Source organism: Triturus cristatus, chromosome 8, assembly GCF_964204655.1.
Source record: "Triturus cristatus chromosome 8, aTriCri1.1, whole genome shotgun sequence".
Lineage (NCBI taxonomy): Eukaryota > Metazoa > Chordata > Amphibia > Caudata > Salamandridae > Triturus > Triturus cristatus.
This window is the reverse complement of record NC_140591.1, coordinates 581,104,863-581,125,400: the sequence shown is the minus strand read 5'-3', so window position 1 is coordinate 581,125,400 and position 20,538 is coordinate 581,104,863.

The following is a 20,538-nucleotide window of genomic DNA, read 5'->3' as shown; positions in this document are numbered from 1 at the left end:
AGTGGATTAGAAAGGCCAGGACCTGGGGGTAGCAGGAAAAGGGTGATGAAGATCAGGAGGACTTGAACAGCCAGACCCAGGAAGACTGAGGGACTGAGGGGACTAGGCCTTGGGGGCCAGGAGGACCAGGACCAAAATGACAAGGTTTAGAAGGACCCCAAAAAAAAGAACTCGGACAAAGAGGGCCCAGACCATTGTGTGCAGTGCCAGATGGACCATGAGGACAAGGCACAGGTGCAGGAGGACAAGGGCGATCCAAATGAAGAAGAAAAGGACTTAAAAGGCAATGTCTAAGATGGCCAGGACACAAGAGACCAGGTAGACTAAGGGGACCATCTGGACCAGGAACAGATTTACTGGGAATTAGATGAGCAGGGTGAGCAGGATCAGAGGACCAGGTTAAATGGAGGAGGTTCAAGCCGATCAGGAAAGAAAAGAAAGAGCTAGGAGAAGGGGGCTGAAAGGGCTATGATGGCCAGATGGACAAGAACCAAGAGAATAAGGTGTACAATGACTGACACAAGGAGGATAAGAAACAAAAGAATCAAGTATAGTGGGCACAAAACCAGGAAAAGAACAAGGACTATGAGGACTAGGAATAGGAAGACCATTGCTAGGTAAATCAGACTAAGAGTTCAGGAAGACTGGGAGAACAAGACCTGAGGAATAAAGAGGAGATGGCCAGGCAATCATAGCCAACAGGACAAGAGCTAAGGGGGCCAGTGCAATGAGGAGCAGTGGGACCACAACCAAGGGGAAAAGAAAGCTCAATTCACAGACGCCCAGAGCATCAGAACCTGGCATGCCATAGCAAGCAGGACCAGGATGAGGAGGAAAAGGAGGACTAGGACAAAGAAGGCCAGGAAGACAGGAGCCATATGGCCAAGTTTGGTGGCTAAGAATGACTACGTACAAGATGACCTGAACAAGGAGGATCAGGATAAATTAGACAAGTTAATCCAAGATGATAATGAGCATAACAACCATGGTTAAGAATATCACGACATGTTGGAGGAGGACCAGGAGAAATAGTCAGGTTAGTAGTAGGTAGACTAGGCCCATTAAGACAAGGGACTAAGTAGGGGAGGATTAGGTATACTAGAAGAATCAGAATAAGTAGGATCAAGAACAGCACTAGGATTACCAGAGAGGTCAGAACCAATGGCCTAGGATCTGCAGTTCCAAGTGGAGCAAGGGGACTAGTTACTGGGGTTTTAGGACCATCCTGGTAAGGATCAGGTTAACTAGGACACCCAGAACCACAAGGACCAATGGGACCAGACCAGAACCATATGACTAGGCCCAGCCCAAGAGGACCTATTAAGGAAGTCCAGGAGCAGTACCAGGTGGACCACAAGGACAAGGGCAAGTAGAATTAGGATGACCCAAACCAGTAAGACTTGGTATGCCAGCCTGTTGGACTTGGCCCTTCTGGCAGGTTCACCCCCTAAACTTTTTGCATTTATCCTAGCCTTTTTCCCTATGTAGTGTTAGTGGTTTTAGGCCTCTAGGCACTTTCGCACAGTGTCCCAGTGTAAAGTGCGTGCGCTCTGTGTTACATTTAGTGAGACTGGCCTGCCCTCCCATAGGAATGCATGGGGGATATGAGTGTCCATGGTAATTCCTGGTGTGAGAGGAATGCAGGGTCAAGTCTAGTATGTGTGAATAAATGCTGCGCAATGGTGTGCGCAGATTTATTGTGACTGGTCGAGAAGTGCCACTTTTAGAAGTTGGCATTTCTGTGTGCTGTGTGTCTGCCTGCCTGATTTGGAGTGCATGTCTGGCTTTTTCAATTGACAGGCGCTGGATGGTGTGGGGAATTCCAGGAGCCAGGGTGAGTCAGTCCAGTGGTGAATAGAGAGATCTGCATCTAGATGGGAGGGAGGAGTTGCACCTGGGACCTGAATAGGGCTGTGCCTTCCCTCCACAATTCTGGCTCCACCCCCTTGTGGTGCGTCTGAGCACCTAGCCCCCACCTGACAATGGAGAGAGGAGCTGAGCACAACAAAGTGCTCCAAAGCTGCCCCAAACCAGTTGCATCTGGTTTTCCCCCAGCCCTGTGCTGTGTGACAAAGGAAAGTTTTGTATAATAGAAGGGGCTGTGACCCCATGAAAATGTTCTCTCTGCTGTGCTTGTCCTGACGCTGGGGGGCTGCTGCTGCTGGGCTGCAGGAGAAACCGCCACAAGGGACTGCCTCCCTGCTGGAGGGCCCTGTGTGCTGGCCTGCCTGAGCCTAGCCTTGTGCCCCCTGAACCTAGCGCCTGGAAGAGCGCTTTACTTGCCTTATTTTGGGGAAGCGCTTTGCTGGGAAGAGCGCTCCACTCTGTGGCCCTAGAGACTTTGGGCTGCAGCGCCTGGGAGCGCTTTATTTTTGCAGTCTAAGGAAGCGCTTGACCTTTGCGCTTGGAAGCGCTGTGGAGGACGGCAGGTGCCCTGCAGCAAGAAGCTGCACAGTGTGGGATTCCCCCCACAATTGCTAATTATCAAGCAGGTGCCCACCCTGCATCTCAGCACTAAGAAAATACGAGCGGGAGCCCACCCCGCGTTGGCGCCAATGACTTGTGCTGTTTTAAATACCCCTAGCGGGTGCCCACCCCGCCAGGGACATTATGTAAAAATAACGGAGCCTACCCCGTATTGTGCCGCAGGAAGGAATTGCCGAGATCATCGCCGCGGCCCGGCTTGAACAGGAAGCCAGGCAACCTGTGTTGGGACGTGGGCGGGCCGTAAGCGAAAGCAGGAAGAGGACGGGAGCCTTGCCGACTCCCCATTCAAGTCGCGGTCCCAGAAGAGGGACCGGGCGAAGAAGATAGTCCCCGCCTGCTGAGCCGGCTGCAGGGAGTCCCCAGACCGGCGAGGAAAGGAGCGGAGTCCCCAGAGAGCAGGCCGGTAGGTGAAAAGGGCTGGGGGGCTCCGTGTGTGCATTGTTGATGCTGACTCTGCCTATTTCATGAGCGGGCCCGCTGTTGCGTGCCGCTCCAATGGTGGGAGACACTTTCTTGGTCTAACTTAAGAGTCCCCCGAGCGGGGCTCACCAGCACAGTTGTGCCCAGTCTTACTTTGGGCTCACAGCGGTGCCGCAGTTGCGGGCCGCTGCAACACGGGGCACATTTGTTTATTCTTAGAGCCTGTGCGTGGCTCTGTCGGGGGCAGTGTTATTTAAATTTCCAGTGCGCTCCAAACCTGGGGCCAGTTATCAGAAAAGCCCCAGTGGGGGTTCAGGAGCACCACAGTGCCAGCTCCATATTTCCTGGGAGGCATTTTTCATTTAGAGTCCCAGACAAAGGGCTCAGAGGGCACGCTGGTGCCCATGCTAATTTTTACAGCTGCCCAGCAATTAGTGGGCAGCTGCCATGTTTAGGCCCGTTTTTGCGCACTCCACTGTTGCTGCATGCGCAGCCAGCCCGGAGAGTCTGGACATCGGGCATTTGAACCCCTGTGAGAGGCCAGTTGTCCTGGGGACAGTTTTCATGTGTTGTGCCCCCCGCTTGGGGCACACTGTGGTTATGCCTAAATGTGATATCTACTGCGCAATGCCTTTATGCCCTGATCTATGCCTCTAATGATGTTTATGGTTATGAGGTTTGTGCGTAATATGTTTATTCTAAGGGTTTTTAGGCCTAATATGTTTTATGCCTAATGTGATTATTATTGCATAGTGTGTTCCTAACTTTTACCAGTAGTTACTGGTTGTGCTCTACATTTATTATTTGTGCTACATTTGCAATTGGTGATTTGTGATTGTTCTGACAGTGGCCCAGTGGCCCTGTCGTGTGTATATAATCCCCTGTAGATACTGCCCAGTGCCAGTTGGCACAGTGTATATTATGTGATTATGATCTAAAGTGTTTATTATAATACAAAGGCTATTTTCATATATAACCTTGTGTGGAGTTCCTTTTGTGGTGTGCCTGGGGTGTTGATGCTGAGTGCGCGCGCAACACTTTACACATTGCCTCCGGGATAAGCCTGACTGCTCGTGCCAAGCTACCAAGGGGGTGAGATTTTCTATGCTATATATATAATGGCATGGTTAAATTATGTATTTGAGGTTGGATAAAGGAGGGAAATCAATAATTTTTCTTGAATTAGCTCTGTTTACTCTTCTAAAGCTATATTCATTCTTACTTACAAAGCTATGGGAATATACACGAGAGAGATATAGGATTCAATCTCACTATAAGTATCCCACTCACAACAAAGATTGGTTGGGAAAAGGAGGGGAAAAAAGGTGAACAAGAAGCACCTCGGGGGTCAGCCACTAGTAGTGGGAAAGGAACCAAATCCTTTTTGTTATGTAACCCTCACACACTCTAGTAGTGTCATGCTTCATCATCGGGTTCACCCTGACTCCTAAAGCTCAACCATATTTCAGGGAGCACTTGAAAGAATAAGGCCATGGGGTTTAAAAATTAAAACTCATCCAGCAGTTCCATGTATCCCTTTATTAGCGGAACCGTAGGGGATAATAACATTACAAAAGTATATATGTGGGTTGTCAGGAGAGATAGGATTACCAAAATGCTCCATGTTATAAGAGCACCTCTTTTTCTGCAGAAAATCAGTGCTTTCTGGAATTGTTAATTCTGGTTCAGTTCAATTTAAACAAATCTGATTAAAACACCTGAAAACAATAATTTGTAAGAGCTAGAGCCAGAAATGGAAATAATCTTGTAGCTCAGTAACATAGAACCATCTAATATTTAGAGTGATTTTATCAAAACAGAAACAATTGCATAGGCCCCCTTATGAAGTGACCAACACAGTATAACTGAGAAGCTTCATTCTAATCTCATGACAGAAGTAAGAAACACTATGGGCCTGATACAGAGTTTCTAGGATGGAGTTAAGTCCATCAGGATGGCGGAGGACAATACCTTTGATATCCTGAGGGACCTCCTACTGCCTAATTTAGAGTTTTTTGCTGGCCCTGAGGACAACTCTCTACATTAACAGGAACTGCTGTCATGGCGGTTCCTGTCTACGAATGAAACATTTGAAGGCAGAAATGATGGACACCTAGCAAACTTTAAAAAAAAAATTGTTTTCAAAAACAAACTCACAGAGCAGGAGCTTGCTTTTCAAAAACAAAAAAATCTAATGGTCCCACATGCTGGGAGTCTTCTGCCAGGGTGATGGAATCCTTGTTTTTTTACCTGTTGCTTACAGACAGGTTTTACTTTAAATAGGGTAGATGATATAAAGTCCTTCATTCCACGGCCCGTACTTTGTTGGGCCATCAGAAGTAGTATTCAAGAAGTATTCTTTCGAGAAGCTACAGGCAAAGGAATGGGACTATTATTAATTGAACTGAATGTGATTGGAATATGAATGAATTTTCCCATTAAATCAGAGAAAGACGTGTAGGCATCAAAGACACAGAATAAAAGTAATTAAATGAGATTTTCATTCATTGACTTTATTTAAAAAATTGTCAGAAAAAAAGACACAGAATAAACATACATTTATGACTTCCATACTACTGATCGATTATTTCACAGTGCCACTTTAAAACTCATTTTCCAGACAGTGGAGATGGATCCACTATAAAGGTTTCAAAACTGACCTGGGCTGTTTCTTTTTCAAATATCATTTTCTGGCTTTTGATCACACACAGCCTTTGTGATAGGTGATAGCCCTCAGAGCAGTAACAATAGTGCTGCCTCCAAGCTGAAGTATCAAAACCAAGGACACAATAAAGTGTGAGATCTCAGCACCTGGCTGTCATCAGCATTTTTTAGTAGTCATCAGGCACTGGCAAAAGAGCAGCCATGCTTAGAAACGTTGACACCTTTAACAAGAGAAACCTGTGACCTACCCCTTACTTCTACCATCAACTCTATGTTGTCGCCCATTAATAACTAATAAGCAGCCCTTTTCTAAAAAGGACCTCAAAAGTTTGTTTGGGTAGCCTTTTCTCCACTCTCCCTCACTTCAGTTCTGGGTCTCCACCCTCTATCCACAAGAATGCAGTCAATAAACTCCCACTGTGCAAGGAAGTTGTATCTACTCCCCATCACACCATGCAAAATGCATCCCCCTTATCCTTGCGCTTTCATCACACAAGGAGTCTTACTACTACTGGGTCAATTTACTAAGGGCATGAATTGCACTTGCATCAGGCAAGGCGACGCAAGGCAACACAAGCCCGTAAACGGGATTTAAAAAGGCAAGCAAAGCCACCTCATTTTGCTGTACTGGCTTAGTAAATTCAAAACAACGCAAGGCAACAATATCACTGCCTTGCATTACCCTGTGTTGAGAAGGCTTTATATATATATATATATATATATATATATATATATATATATATATATATATATATATATATATATATATATATATATACATATATATATATATATATATTTGCAGTATATAAATCCAATTCATCACATCTTTGTGTTGCCGGTTTTGACAACATGTTATAATTCAATTTCTTTGTACAGAAATTAATATACCTATATATAATGGAAGTGTGCAAATATGCAATAGCAGCCTTTGGATTCATGCAGAATTTTACAATAGCAGCCGGTAAACCATATTTAACATATTTAGAAGCATATTATTTATTAAAACGTATAGGTATTTACGTGTGCAAGTGCTTTCCTAGAAGTGTGCAAATCATGCAATAGCAGCCTATATAAATGTGCAAAATTGCAATAGTGGCTATTTAATTTATAGCAGCCTTTGAATTCATGCAAAGTTTGCAATAGCAGCAGGTATACATATTTAGCAGTATAATATTGGTTACCGCTTATAGGTGTTTACATGTGCAAGTGCTTTCCTATAAGTGTGCAAATTGTGCAATAGCAGCCTATAACAAGTGCAGAGTTGCAATTAGCGGCTATTGTGACCAACACATTACAAGTATTTTCTTAGACTCGTGCAAATGTACAGTGGCAGCCTGTATCAAAGTGCATAGCTGCAAAACAGTTCAATTATGTGCAAAATTGCAGATAGCAGCTCTTATCATCCTCACAAGGCTAATGCAGAAATATAGCAATTAGTTCCATTAAAACAATTATTGAAATTGATCTAAAAAACAGCTAAAACATAAGGGACATTCATGATTAAAAATCTATTGCCACAATTATTCTCTCCTTGTATCCCTTGCCTAATATAGGGACAACGATGAATATCCCTCTAATGGATTAACCACCTCAGCACAAAGTCATAATTATTGGTACAAATAAATGTCTAATTACACTACATAAAAAACTCTTTCTAGTCATCAAAAGATATAACCCGAACAAATTCCTTCAAGTAACATCTTCATTAAGGCTTTAATTTTCACTTTAAACTTAACTCATAAAATATGTTGACCCTGATTCTCTTTCCATTAATCTTGTCTTTTCTCTTTTCCCTTTCCCTCTAGTCTTGTCACCATTCTGCTCTTGTTCCTCATCCCAAGTGTACACATAGATCCTCCTCAGAAATTAAGCGACTGGGGGTCTTAGAATCAAACATTAAAATGTATTGAGACTGTAGTTACCTTAATTTTCTTTCTCGATTTCCCCCTCTTCTCCTCTTAGGAACCGAGTCAATTACAAAATATTGTATTTCAATTGTGTTTCATTCATGTGGCGAGCAACCGGATAGGCTTGATCCTTGTTGCTGATTGCCTTGAGATGTTAGAGGATCCTAACGTGAGCCATGTGTATATTGCTGCCAACATATCTCAATGGGCATGTACATTGCAGCACATATACCATATGGCCACTTCTGCAGCTGAGAAACCGTGAAACCCTCCACGGTTTGTGCATTAAAGGCAACCATATTTCTATAGTGGTTACGCCGTGTTTACAGGCTTTGCACTTGGGGCACTTTTTGAAACCTGGATTGTCTGTAATCCAGCTTCTAGATTCAATTATTTCAGGGCTAATTCTAACCAAATCCTCTCTCATGGATTTGGCTCTCCTGAAGGTTATCATGGTGTTTCTGGAGATTACGTCCCCAATTGTAGGATCCCCTTTAACCAGGTGCCAATGCCTATTCTTGCAGTCTCTTACACTAGCATGATAGGCATTGTACCCGGTTATCATCCTTACGTCTTGTAATGGGTCTTTAGTATACTTCTTCTCTTTTTTGGTGCCCACTAGAATATCCTCCCTGGATAGCTTGTCAACCTTACTTACGGCTTGGTCTAATACTGCCTGACTATTTCCCCATTCACTGAATCTGTTCATTAGGTTCCTCTGAGCTACTTGTAGTGAGCCTGTATCACTGCAGTTTCTTTTCATACGTAATTGTTCGGCATAGGGAATGCTGTACTTTAATCTCTGTGGGTGGAAGCTGATACAGTGCAAAATAGAATTCCCAGCAGTGGGCTTCTTAAAAGTATGTGTACGAACTTTACCATTTGTAATTAAAACTTTCAAATCTAGAAAATGTACACTTGACTCACTGATGGAACTTGTAAATGTAAGGTTAAGGCTATTGACATTTAGATACTCAAGGAAAAGAGAGGCACTTTCTGAGGATCCATTCCATATGATAAAAAGATCATCTAGAAATCTGACCCAGAACCTGATATTCTCTTCCCATTCTCTTCCAAACTGTACTCTGAGCACCTGCTCCTCTCACCAGCCCATGTGTAAATTCGCATAGCTGGGGGCGAAGCAGGTGACCATTGCAGTCACCGTGAGTTGCCTGTAAGTGTCATTCCCAAAAAGAAAGTGATTGTTGTCCAAACATAGTTCAGCCATTTTCAGCAGCACCTCGGAATGTTGATACATCTGTACTGGTCTGCTGCTCAAATAATGCCTGAGGGCTTTTAATCCATCTTTGTGAGCGAGACTTGTGTACAGCGAGGCCACGTCAAGGGTAATTAGCAAGTTGTGGTTCTCCCATTGTACATTTTGCAGCTTTTTTAGAAAGTTTCCAGTGTCCTGGATATGTGATGCCAGTTGTTTCACAGAGTCTTGTAAAAAATGATCTAAATATCTCGATGATGTCTCAAATAAGCTGCCGATTGCAGAAATGATTGGCCTGCCAGGAGGGGATGTTTTATCTTTGTGGATCTTAGGTATTAGATATAAAATGGGCATTACCGGTTTTTCCACCTTCAGATATTGATATTCTCCATCCCATAACAAACCCATCCCTCTCCACCTCGCTATTTCCTTAAGATACTTGTTTTTTTATCTCCAAAATGTTACTCTGTGGCACTTTTTGGTAACATGTTGTATCTTTCAATTGTAGTTTTGCCTCTTCATTATATTTGTCTAGTGGCCACAAGACCACATTCCTGCCTTTGTCTGAATGCCTCACTACGATGTCAGTTCTCGCTTGAATTTTTTCTGTGACTTGTAGATAGTTTCTTTAATCTTTTTTTATCTTGCTGCAAAATGCAGGAATGTGGTCTTTTGTCAGCCCGGTGATGCCACAACTTTCCCACACAAAAATGTGTGAAAAAATTGATTTTTCCAGCTAAATTGCAGGTTTGCTGGGGATTCTGGGTAAGAAAACATTGAGGGATCCACGCAAGCCATACCTCCCTGGAATCCCCTGGAAGTCTAGTTTTCAGAGATGTGTGGGTTTGGTAGGTTTCTCTAGGTGGCCGCCGAGCCCTGGGCCAAAAAGTCATGGCACCCCCCTTGCAAAACGAGGTCGTTTTGGGATAGGCAATTTTGATGTTGCCTCAATACGTTTTGGGTCCTTGCCTGTCGCGGGTACTTGGGCCTCCCACACGAGTAAGGCACCATTTTTATTGGGAGACCTGGGGGAACGCTGGGTGGTAGGAAATGTGTGTCAGCCCAGTGATGCCACAACTTTCCCACACACAAATGTGTGAAAAAAGTGTTTTTTTCAGCAAAATGTCAGATTTGCTGGGGATTCTGGGTAAGAAAACATTGGGGATCCACGCAAGCCATACCTCCCTGGAATCCCCCGGGTGTCTAGTTTTCAGAAAAGTGTGGGTTTGGTACATTTCCCTATGTGGCCACCGAGCTCCGGGCCAAAAAGTCATGGGACCCCCCTTGCAAAACCAGGTTGGTTTGTGAATTTTGATGTCGCCTCAATAGGTTTTGGGTCCTTGCCTGTCGCCGGTACTTGACCCACCCATGCAAGTAAGGTACAATTTTTCTGGAAAGACTTTGGGGAACTTGGGGTTGGTGGAAATTTGTGGATCCACGCAGATTCCAGAACTTTCCACCACAGAAATGTGAGGAAAATGTGTTTGTTTTTTTACATTTCCTTAGGTTTGCAATGTATTCTGGGTAATAGAACCTGGTGAGAGACAGTCAAGTCACCCCATCCTGGATTTCCCTGGGTCTCTAGTTTTAAATAAATGTATAGGTTTTCTAGGTTTCCCTAGGTGCCGGCAGAGCTAGGGTTACAAAACTACAGCTAGGCACTTTGCCAAAAAAGGGTAATTTTTTACTGGGAAATTGTGGTGTGTACACATTGTGTTTTGAGACGTTTCCTGTTGTGGGCACTATGCCTACCCACACAAGTGAGGTACCATTTTTCTTGGAGGACATTGGGGAACACGGGGTGGGTGGAAATTTGTGGATCCATGCAGATTCCAGAACTTTCCACCACAGAAATGTGAGCAAAATGTGTTTTCTTTGAAAATTGTTTAGGTTTGCAAGGGATTCTGGGTAACAGAACCTGGTGAGAGCTAGTCAAGTCACCCTATCCTGGATTCCCCTGGGTGTCGAGTTTTCAAAAATGTATTGGTTTTCTAGGTTTCCCTAGGTGCCGGCAGAGCTAGGGTTAAAAAACCTCAGCTAGGCACTTTGCAAAAATAGGGTAATTTTTCATTGTGAAATTGTGGTGTGTTCACGTTGCGTTTTGAGCCGTTTCCTGTCGTGGGCACTATGCCTACCCACACAAGTGAGGTACCATTTTTATTGGGAGACTTGGGGTAATTCATATTTGTAAAGCAAATGTTATTACCTATTGACTTTCTATGCATTTCTGCCTTCCAAAGGAAAGACAATGTGTAAAAAAGAAGTCATTTTGAAAAATGACCGATAATTTTCATGCTAGTATGAGTAGTCCCATTTTCGGAAATGTGCAAATATCTACTGTTTCTAAACTCTATATTTTGTTCCCATTTCAGAAATACATAGGTGTCTTTCATACCAATTTTTCCATGTATACATTTTCCCAGAATAATTGCTATATACCCGGTACATAATAAAAAGCCATTGCAAGTCGCTGCTCAGTTTTTGGCTCTGGGTTCGTCGGGTTCTTCGTGAACCTACAAGTCCTATATATCCCCACAACCAGTAACATCCAGCAGATGTAACGGTATATTGCTTTCAAAGAGTTGTCATAATTAGAAGAAGTTACAGGTGAAAACGTTGACACAAAAGGCTGTTTTTTTCAACTAATTTTCAATTTTTCCTACATTTAACTGTAAGTTTCTATAAAGAAACTTTGAAGGATCTACACAAATGACCCCTTGCTGAATTCAGAATTTTGTATACTTTTCTAAAATGTATAGCTTTTCGGGATCCATTATTGCTTTCATACCCATTTCTACCATTAACTGGAAGGGGGTTGAAAGCACAAGAAATAGTAAAAATAGAATATGTCCCAGAAAAATGCCAAAACTGTGTAAAAAATGTTGGTTTTCTGACAAAATTCCGCCATTACCTAAAACATGGGAAAATGGTGATTTCAGCCCCACAAACCTTTTTTGATACCATTTGCAGGGAAAAACCCAGACGCTTTCATTTGCAGCACTTTTTTCCCATTTTTCCCACAAAAAAAAAAATTTTGCTGTATTTTGGCCAATTTCTGTGTCTCCTCCAGGGGAAGCCACAAACCCTGGGTACCTTTAGAATCCCCATGATGTTGGGAAAAAAAGACGTAAATTTGGCGTTTATACCTTATGTGGTCAAAAAGTTACAGGGGCCTAAGCGCGAACTACCCCAAATAGCAAAAAAAAGGCTTAGCACAGGGGGGGGGGGGGGGGGGGAGGCCTAGCAGTGATGGAGTTAAAAAAAATGGTTCCTTTTAATATTTTCTGGCTTGACCACCCTAGAGAGTAGTTTAAAATAGCACCATCCCAGATTTCATATGGTGCTTTCAACTTCATGTCTTCAGAGAACACCAGAGTCCGGTACCAGTCAGTAACTTTCTTCCTTCTCGGGGCCTCATTCTGGTTTTTCTTTTCGAACTCTCAGATTTCACCAATCTCTCTCCTGTTTGCCTCCCCCCAGGATAGCAGCTGCAGGTATTTAAACCTTGAGAGGGAACCCCCTGTCTTTGCCGTCAAGATTTCCCATGGCACAACCTCTTTCATCACCATGAGATCCCCCCATAGTTCAATTACCGCCCTCCTTAGTGGGATACTTAACTGGTCTAGTAGGCACTCTGGTGTACCTGGTGAATCCCATATTGGTGCACTATACGAAAAGTACCCTGTTAGAAATGGGGGTCTCTAGTTGGCAATGGCTGGCCACTGTCCAAGTAGGGACCCTTCTTCAGAGTAGGCGGGCTACACCCTTTAATAACCCCTGCTCAACCCTGTGGTAACGTAGTACGAGCAGCTAGGCTTATCTCAGAGGCAGTGTGTGAAGCATTTATGACCATACACAGCAACACAGTGAAGAACACTACAAAGGGACACCACACAAGTAGTTATAAAAAATAAGTATCTTTATATATAGATTTAACACAAGACCAATAACAGTAAAAATCCACAATACTAGGAAAATAGGGTTACTCTTAAAATGCTGCAAAAATAGTTCAAAGTGTGCAAAGAGGAGTTCAGTTCAACGCAGTGGTCTCTGCGACCCTTTTACTCACAAACTACCTGAATTCTGTAGCAAAGCAACCAAAATGGCGCTAAGGAGTTGTAGCGATGATTTCCTCACGCGTGTCCAGCGATGCATTGAATCCTTGCCGCAAGGGAGGATGATGCGCTGATCTGTGTGCAGGACAAAGCGACAAACTTCTACACGCTAAGCCGGCGATGCGATGAAATCCTTGCCGCGAAGGGAGGAAGATGCGCCGAGCCTGTTGTGTGTGCGATCTTTTTGCGATGAAAAGAAATGGTGCACCGCGAGGGAGCGACGATCCTGATGCGATGACATGAAAATGGCGAACGCTCGGCGTCCGCTCTGCGATGTCGTGAAGCGATGAACTCGATGCGATGATCCTTGGTTAGCGAGCTCATGGAGGCCCGCAAACATGCAATGCGATAATCTTCGGGTTAGCGAGCATTTGGCAGCCCGCAAACGTGTGATGCGGTGATCTCCGGTAGCGAGCACTCAGCGGCAGCGGTGCGATGATTTTCCTTACGCTCTTCAGCTGCGGCGGCTCGCTAACGGGCGTTTGCGATGATTTTCAGCACTCTCTTCTCTGTAGTAGAAGTAGAGGCCCTGGAACTCACAGGAGCCTCACCTGCAGATAGAAATCCTCGCTGGGAGGAAACAGGAGGCTGGTGGTCGAGTCTGATGTGCACGAGACTCCAGCAGGAGGCTAGCTCTCTTCTAGCCCTTGGGTGATTGTTGTAGCAAGATAAAATAAAAGTTCCTTCAAAGTCCTTTTCCTCTTCTTCCAAGTCCAGTAGTAACCACTGCAGGCCAGTCCAAGAAATAGCACACAAGCACAAGGACAGTCCTCTCCTACAGGAGCTACCCCTCCCCATACTCCAATGCAGATCTCTCTATTCAACCCAGGTCTGACTCAGCCTGCCCTGTCCCTCCAAAACCAGACAGCCAATACACATAACAGCAGAGCACACTGGAAGGCTTAGGCAAGAAAATACCTGCTTTCTAAAAGTGGTATTTTCAAACACAGAATATAAAAATAAAATTCACTAAAAGATGTATTTTAATATTCTGAGCTCAGGCATACTAAATTCGTTTTTCTACTATGATCTGTGGGTCAGTTAGGACTATAGAATGTAATAGCCAAACCTCCCATTCTGACCGATGGAGAACAGGTAGCCTTACAGTAGTGAAAAACTAAATTGGGTGTAATTCACTACCAGGACATGCTACACACATCAAAGCATGTCCTACCTTACACATACGATGCACCCTACCATAGGGGTGGCTTACATGATGCCAAGGGAAGGTTCAGGGGCTGGGAAGTGGGTGCACTTCACAGCCAAGATGGCAGTTCTAGACTGCACGCAGACACTGCAGTGGCAGGTCTGAGACACACTTTACAAGCTGCTTCTGTGGGTGGCGCAAACCAGCGCTGCAGGCCCACCAGCAGCATTTGGTTTACCAGCCCTGGGCACACACAGGCCACGCTACTAGGGACTAACAGGCAAACCAAATAAGCCAATCATGGATATACCAATTCACATGTCATGTTTACACAGAGAGCATTCACGCTGTGGCACTGAATGGCAGTGGCACAGCGCCCAGATCATCCATTACCAGCAAAAACAGAGGAGACAACGGCGAAAAATGGAAGGGAGACCCACGCCAATGGTGTCAGGTCTAACATACCCCATTCAAGTATGTACCTTATTCCTACCCATAGGGTAAGTGCTGCCTTAAGCGTCTTCAATCTAACCTTTTTAAATAATTTTTTACCCCAAAAATTGTAAAGAAACCCTTTTGAGCCCCACTCCTTAACCATCTCCTTCAGTAGTCCACCCCACTCCAAGGGCCACATTGTACCTAAGAGAGCTCTGCAATTCTCGAACTGAAAAGCCATGCAATACAATCCTAAGTCTGGGAGTGCCAACCCGCCTTCTCCCAATATGCGCCTCATTTTTTTCCAAGATAACTGTGCTCCCCTGACTGCCCAGATGAAACTGCCCAATTTTCCCTGTATTTTATCGATCAAGCCTTTGGGAAAAGTAAGAGGGACACAATTATAGACGAATGTCAACTTGGGAAGTAACACCATTTTGATTAAGTTTACTCTTCCATATAATGACAAAGGCAAGTTCTTCCATCTGGTAAGTGTTTTCTCTATTTCCTTTGCTACCACCTCAGATTGTGCTGAGGGATTCCCTCTAATGAATTAATAATACCTATTCCGAGATACCTGATCTCTCTCTGGACACTTCCCTTTCAGTCTGAGACGTTCCAGCACATTATCCCGGTTTTCTTATTATTTACCGTATAGCCTGAAAAAGCTCAATTTTCTTTCGCTAATAGCTCCACCCTGGGGATTGTAACAGCCGGATCTGCTGTGTAGAATATAAGGTCATCCGCGTATAACGTGATTTTCATTTCGTATACACCTGCACGGAAAGCCATCACCCGATCATCCTGGTGAAGCATCTGGGCAAATGGTTCAATATGTATATAGAACAATAATGGGGAAATGGGGCACCCCTGTCTCGTCCCTCTTAGAATCAAAAAACTCCTAGTGAGAGAGCCATTTAGGAGGATCCTAGCTGTAGAGCGATGACATAAAGCCTTTAGTATTGTTATAAAATGTGGTCCAAACCCCAAGATCTCCAATACTGCCCATAAATACTCCCAGCAAACATGATCAAAAGCCTTGGCGGCATCCGGTGTGACCGCCGCCAAGGGTACCGACCTTGATGTAGCTATGTTGATACAACCAATCAGCTGCTGGGTCAGTTCATGCATCTGATTCCTAGGAATAAAGCCCTTCTGATCTTCATGTATGAGCTGAGGGGCAATTCTAGCCAGCCTCCCTGCTAAAATGCTAACAAAGATTTTATAGTCTGCATTAAGTAAGGATATCGGTCGATATGACACTGCTTTCGCCGGGTCCTTGGCTGGTTTTAATATCAGGACTATAGAGTCCTCTCCCATATATACCATATTAAACAGGCTTTCCCAGACAGGCAGTACTTCCTCTATTAAAATGTTATAAACCTCTGAGGGGACAACATCTAAACCAGCGGCCTTCCCATTCTTAGCTCTTTTTATTGCCCCCCTAATCTCTTCCTGAGTGATTGGAACTTCCATCATTATTTCCTCTTCACCATTCAGAACAGGGAGACCAAGCAGGCTAAGCCAACTTCTGAGCTTTTAGGGGTCTGGAGTAATATCTTCCTTGTAGAGCTGTGAAAAAAGTGTCACTACATGTCAATCAGCAGATTAGATCGTACTACAGGGAGAGGTGGGGGTTTGGCTGTTATTTTCAAAGAGACGTGGGCGTTGGATAAGTGCTCGCTCAGCACGTGGGAGGGCTGTGAAGTTCTTGACTTTAACCTCCGCTGTTCGGCCCACTTTTCTCTGGGTGGGTCCCTGATTTACCGTCCTCCGGGAGTAGCCCATGCTTTCCTCCAGGCCTGTGTGGAGGCGGTCTCCATGAGAGCTCTACAGTTCTCCCACTATGTGATTCTTGGCGACATCAATATTCATTTCGATCAAAATAATTTAAAAGACACACGCGATTTTCTTGACATTTGCCATTCTGCGCAGCTCTCTCAATGGGTCGATCAGGCTACTCATATTGGGGGATATATTCTTGATCCTATCTTTTCCAACTTCCCTATCTCTGTCAAAGCTCCACTCCCTGTCCCCTGGTCGGATCATTTTCTAATCCCCTTCTCATGGGTGGTGACCCCACCCGGTGTCAGTCCAATGGTCAGTCACAAACCAGCATTCAAGAAGGTTGACCCCCTTCTCTTTGCTAAGGCGCTGGCGGCAAATAGGCCACCTCTGTCACAAGACCTTGACCAGTGTCTTGATGCCTTTTCTAACTGGCTGTTGGGCTCCTGGGCGGCCATTGCCATACCCACCTCGGCTAGACAGTCTAGAGCTTCCCCCTCTAAACCCTGGTTTACGGAGGATCTGCGTCTCCTCAAGCAGGGTTGTAAGAAATTGGAGCGCGCCTGGCGTCTTAGTAATTATTGTCCGCTAGCGAAGAAGCAACTCAGGCTAGGTCAAAAGACTTATTATAAAGCGATCTCTTCTGCTAAAAGGGCTTTCTTCGCCAGTCGGATCGATCAAGCCAAGAATAACTCAAAAGAATTTTTTTCCATCGTCCAAAGCTTTCTGTCCCCTGTGGCGCAGAGCTGCATCTTACCTGCAACTACCGCTTGGTGCGAGACGCTCTCTACTTTCTTTCGAGACAAGATTTTAAAGATACAAAACAGCTTCTCTGCCTCGTTGGTTTCTACTGGGCCTATGGCTCCTTCTGTCTCCTCTCTCTCTGCTCCAGTGATTCTGCCTACTATTCATTCCTTGTCCAATTTCTCCCCGGTGGATCTCCCGGGCACTTTGAGAATTCTTCAGGGTCTGAAGTCCGGTTCTCCGGACGATCCTTGCTCTGCAAGACTCCTGGCTTCGGTAGCAGAAATAGTCAATGAGGAAGTGAATTTTATTATTAATCTATCCTTGCAGGAGGGCAGGGTTCCTAGTTGTTGGAAGCAGGCCAAAATCCTCCCTCTACTGAAGAAATCGACTCTCGATCCTTCAGTGCCGGGAAACTACAGACCCATTTCTCTTCTCCCTAGTCTGTCTAAAGTTTGTGAGAAGATAGTGAACAGACAGTTGTCTGAGTTTGTTGAAGGTGCGAATCTCCTTCATCCTGCACAATCGGGTTTCCGGCCTTCCTTCAGTACGGAAGGTGCTCTTCTGGAAATCTCTGAAGCAATTCGGGACTGTCTAGATGCCGGCGGGAAGGCTGCCCTTGTGCTGCTCGACCTGTCGGCAGCCTTTGATACTGTCCCCCATTCTTTGTTGCTGGACAGACTCTCGAAGATTGGTGTGTCGGGCCCGGTCTGGGACTGGATCAAATCTTTTTTGGATGGCCGCTACCAGCAAGTCTGGTTACCACCGGCGGCTTCAACACCACTTTTAGTTGGTACAGGTGTTCCCCAGGGTTCGTCCCTTAGCCCCCTCCTGTTCAATATCTATCTTACTCCTCTGGTCTTTTTAGCAGAGGGGTTGGGGGCCAAGGTCATTGCATATGCCGACGATACGCAACTTCTGTTCACCTGGGACAAACAGGGGTCCTCAGTGGCCCGTGTACAGAGGTGTCTCTCCTCGGTCTTTGATTGGATGGCGTCGGCTCATTTAAAATGCAATGAGGACAAATCCGAGGTGTTGATGTTTGGTGACTTCCCCTCTGGATTCAGGGAGGCTATTTGGCCACCTGAGTTCCCACCACCTGTGTCTAACAGCCAGACCGTTAAGAACCTGGGCATTTTTTTCGACAGTAACCTTTCCTTTTCTAGCCAGGTTACTCATCTGACAGATTGTTGTTTCGGTCTTCTCAAAATTTTGAGAAGATTCCTTCCGTTGCTGCCTCAAGCGGCTAGGGAATCTGTGGTTCGGGCACTTATTTTGTCCCGCTTGGACTATGCCAATGCCCTCTATGCTGGGCTCCCAGCCTATGCTCTCAATAAGCTTCAAGTTACCCAGAATGCGGCTGTCTGCCTGCTGGGGGGGCTGGGTCCCAGACAGAGTGTTCAGGGTTACCGTCGCTCCCTCCACTGGCTTCCGGTCAGAGCCCGGATTGTTTTTAAATCTCTTACCCTTGCACATCGCGCCCTGAACAGTCGGGGGCCAGGATACCTTCAGAAAAGGTTCTCGTTCTACGTGCCGGAGCGTAACTTGAGGTCTTCCTCCCTCAGGCTTATGAAGGTGCCGCGTTTCCAGCGACATAGACTAGGTGGCGCCTCCCTGGTTTTGTTTGCGGCACGTGCCTGGAAGGGTCGAGTTTTTATTTTTGTCATCCCTGAATCGCGCCGGGACACTCTTCGAGTATCTGTGCGCGTAATAAAAGTAAATAACATAACATGTTCCTGCATAGCATCCCAGCTATCAAACACCTCCCCTTACTACCCCCTCAGCTCCTTAATCTCATTTCTGGTTCTTTCAACCCTAGCTTTCTCTCCATACTCAAATTCCTTCACGTTTGCGGCTTGCCACCTTGCCTTACACTTTAACTCTAACCTGATTTTATATTTTAGTTAGGCCTCTTCTAACCTCCTTTCCAACCTCTCCCTTTCCTCTCCCACACTTGTAGAATGCAAAGCTTCCTCAAGGTTCCCCACTTCCTTTTCGATGTATATTAATTCCGCCTTTTCTTCTCTACTTTTTGTGAAGGCAAGGCTTTTTAGGACCCCGCGTTTATATGCCTTAAAGGCATCCCATACTATTCCCGGGGAGGCAGTATCTTTATTATTAATAAAGCATTCTAGTGTGGCCTTTTCCAAGACTATCTCCACTGCCCCATCTAGAAGAAGTAGTACGGAAACAATGGCTCCTGTGCAATGGTAAAGAATTTGCTAATAAAGTTATGCACAATGGTATTGTACAGGGTTGAGGTGATATCATGTCAGAAAGAAAGCTGGCTATACATATCAAGGATTTAGATATTTTGTAAATTTGTTTATATAGTGAGGAAGTAAATTAAACAATACATACATAAATACATTTTTGGCGTTGAAAATATAATGTACAATGGATACTCATTAAACAATAGTGAGAGGTGTCCCAGTGAGGAAACATATGAACCTAAGCTAATGGTGACATATTACGTGACATATGTACAAGGTTTCAATTTTTAGAACATTTCGGCGACCATGGGAAATTCAAACAATGTAATTCACAGCACTTATACAATCATGAGTACTGAGTTATGGTTTACCTTTGTTAACTGTTGACAGCGTTTCGACCCCGTTTAGAATATAGGGTCTCTTCAGGACCTAGAAATGTTGGGACACCTGAAGGGAGGGCTGCACTGCCTAATGAGAAAAAGCAGTGGCACCGTGAATATATTGAAAAGAATGAGCTCACAGGGGACCCGGCCGGGTGCCCATGTGAGGGTGGAGATAGGCAGGCAGACAAAATCGTAGAGCCGGAATGGACTCGGCAGTAATTTCGGCACTAAGTGATCAGATAATTAAAGCACAGTGTGCGAGTAGTAACGCTTCGTGTGTGGGGGCGCAGGGCCACTCTTGGATACAGTAAATGACTTGCCCGGCCTCTATCTCTAGAATACCGATTGATATGAAGAATGCTTATCTGTTGGTAAATGTGATCTACCAGCTTCCCGAGTGCCGCTTGAACAGAGCAGCAAGAGGATATCCAAACAGGCTAGTTAAATATTCCCTGAAAAGAGCCTGGTTTTGCCCCAGAGAAACACTACTCACCCCAATAGAAAAGTCCAAACTCAACAGACTCATATGTGTCACCACATTCGGCATACACACTACCAAAATCCGCAATCTGATAACCAAAAACTGGCACATCATCAAAAGCATAGACCCCAACATCAAAGTTCCCATGTTTGCATTCAAAAGGGGCAAAAATGTGAAAGACCACCTCATCAGATCATCTCAAGAAACCCCATTACAAACTATTAGATCATTGCAGTCCTCCTGGTGTCTATCAGAGGTCAAAGGACATTACAAATGTGGCAACTGCGTAGCTTGTGCCTTCACTTTAAACACCAAAATGTTTGAACACTGAAACGTAAAACAGAATCTTGAAGTTTTTTGCAAATTGCAACACCCAAAATGTTGTATACTGTATAACATGTCCCTGTGGATTGCCCTACATTGGACAAACCCAGCAACCAGTGAATGCACGAATAGGACAGCATTGCAGTAGAATCAGGAATTAGGTACCCAATGCCCCCTTGGTCAACCATTTCGCTGACAAAAAACACACAGCAGA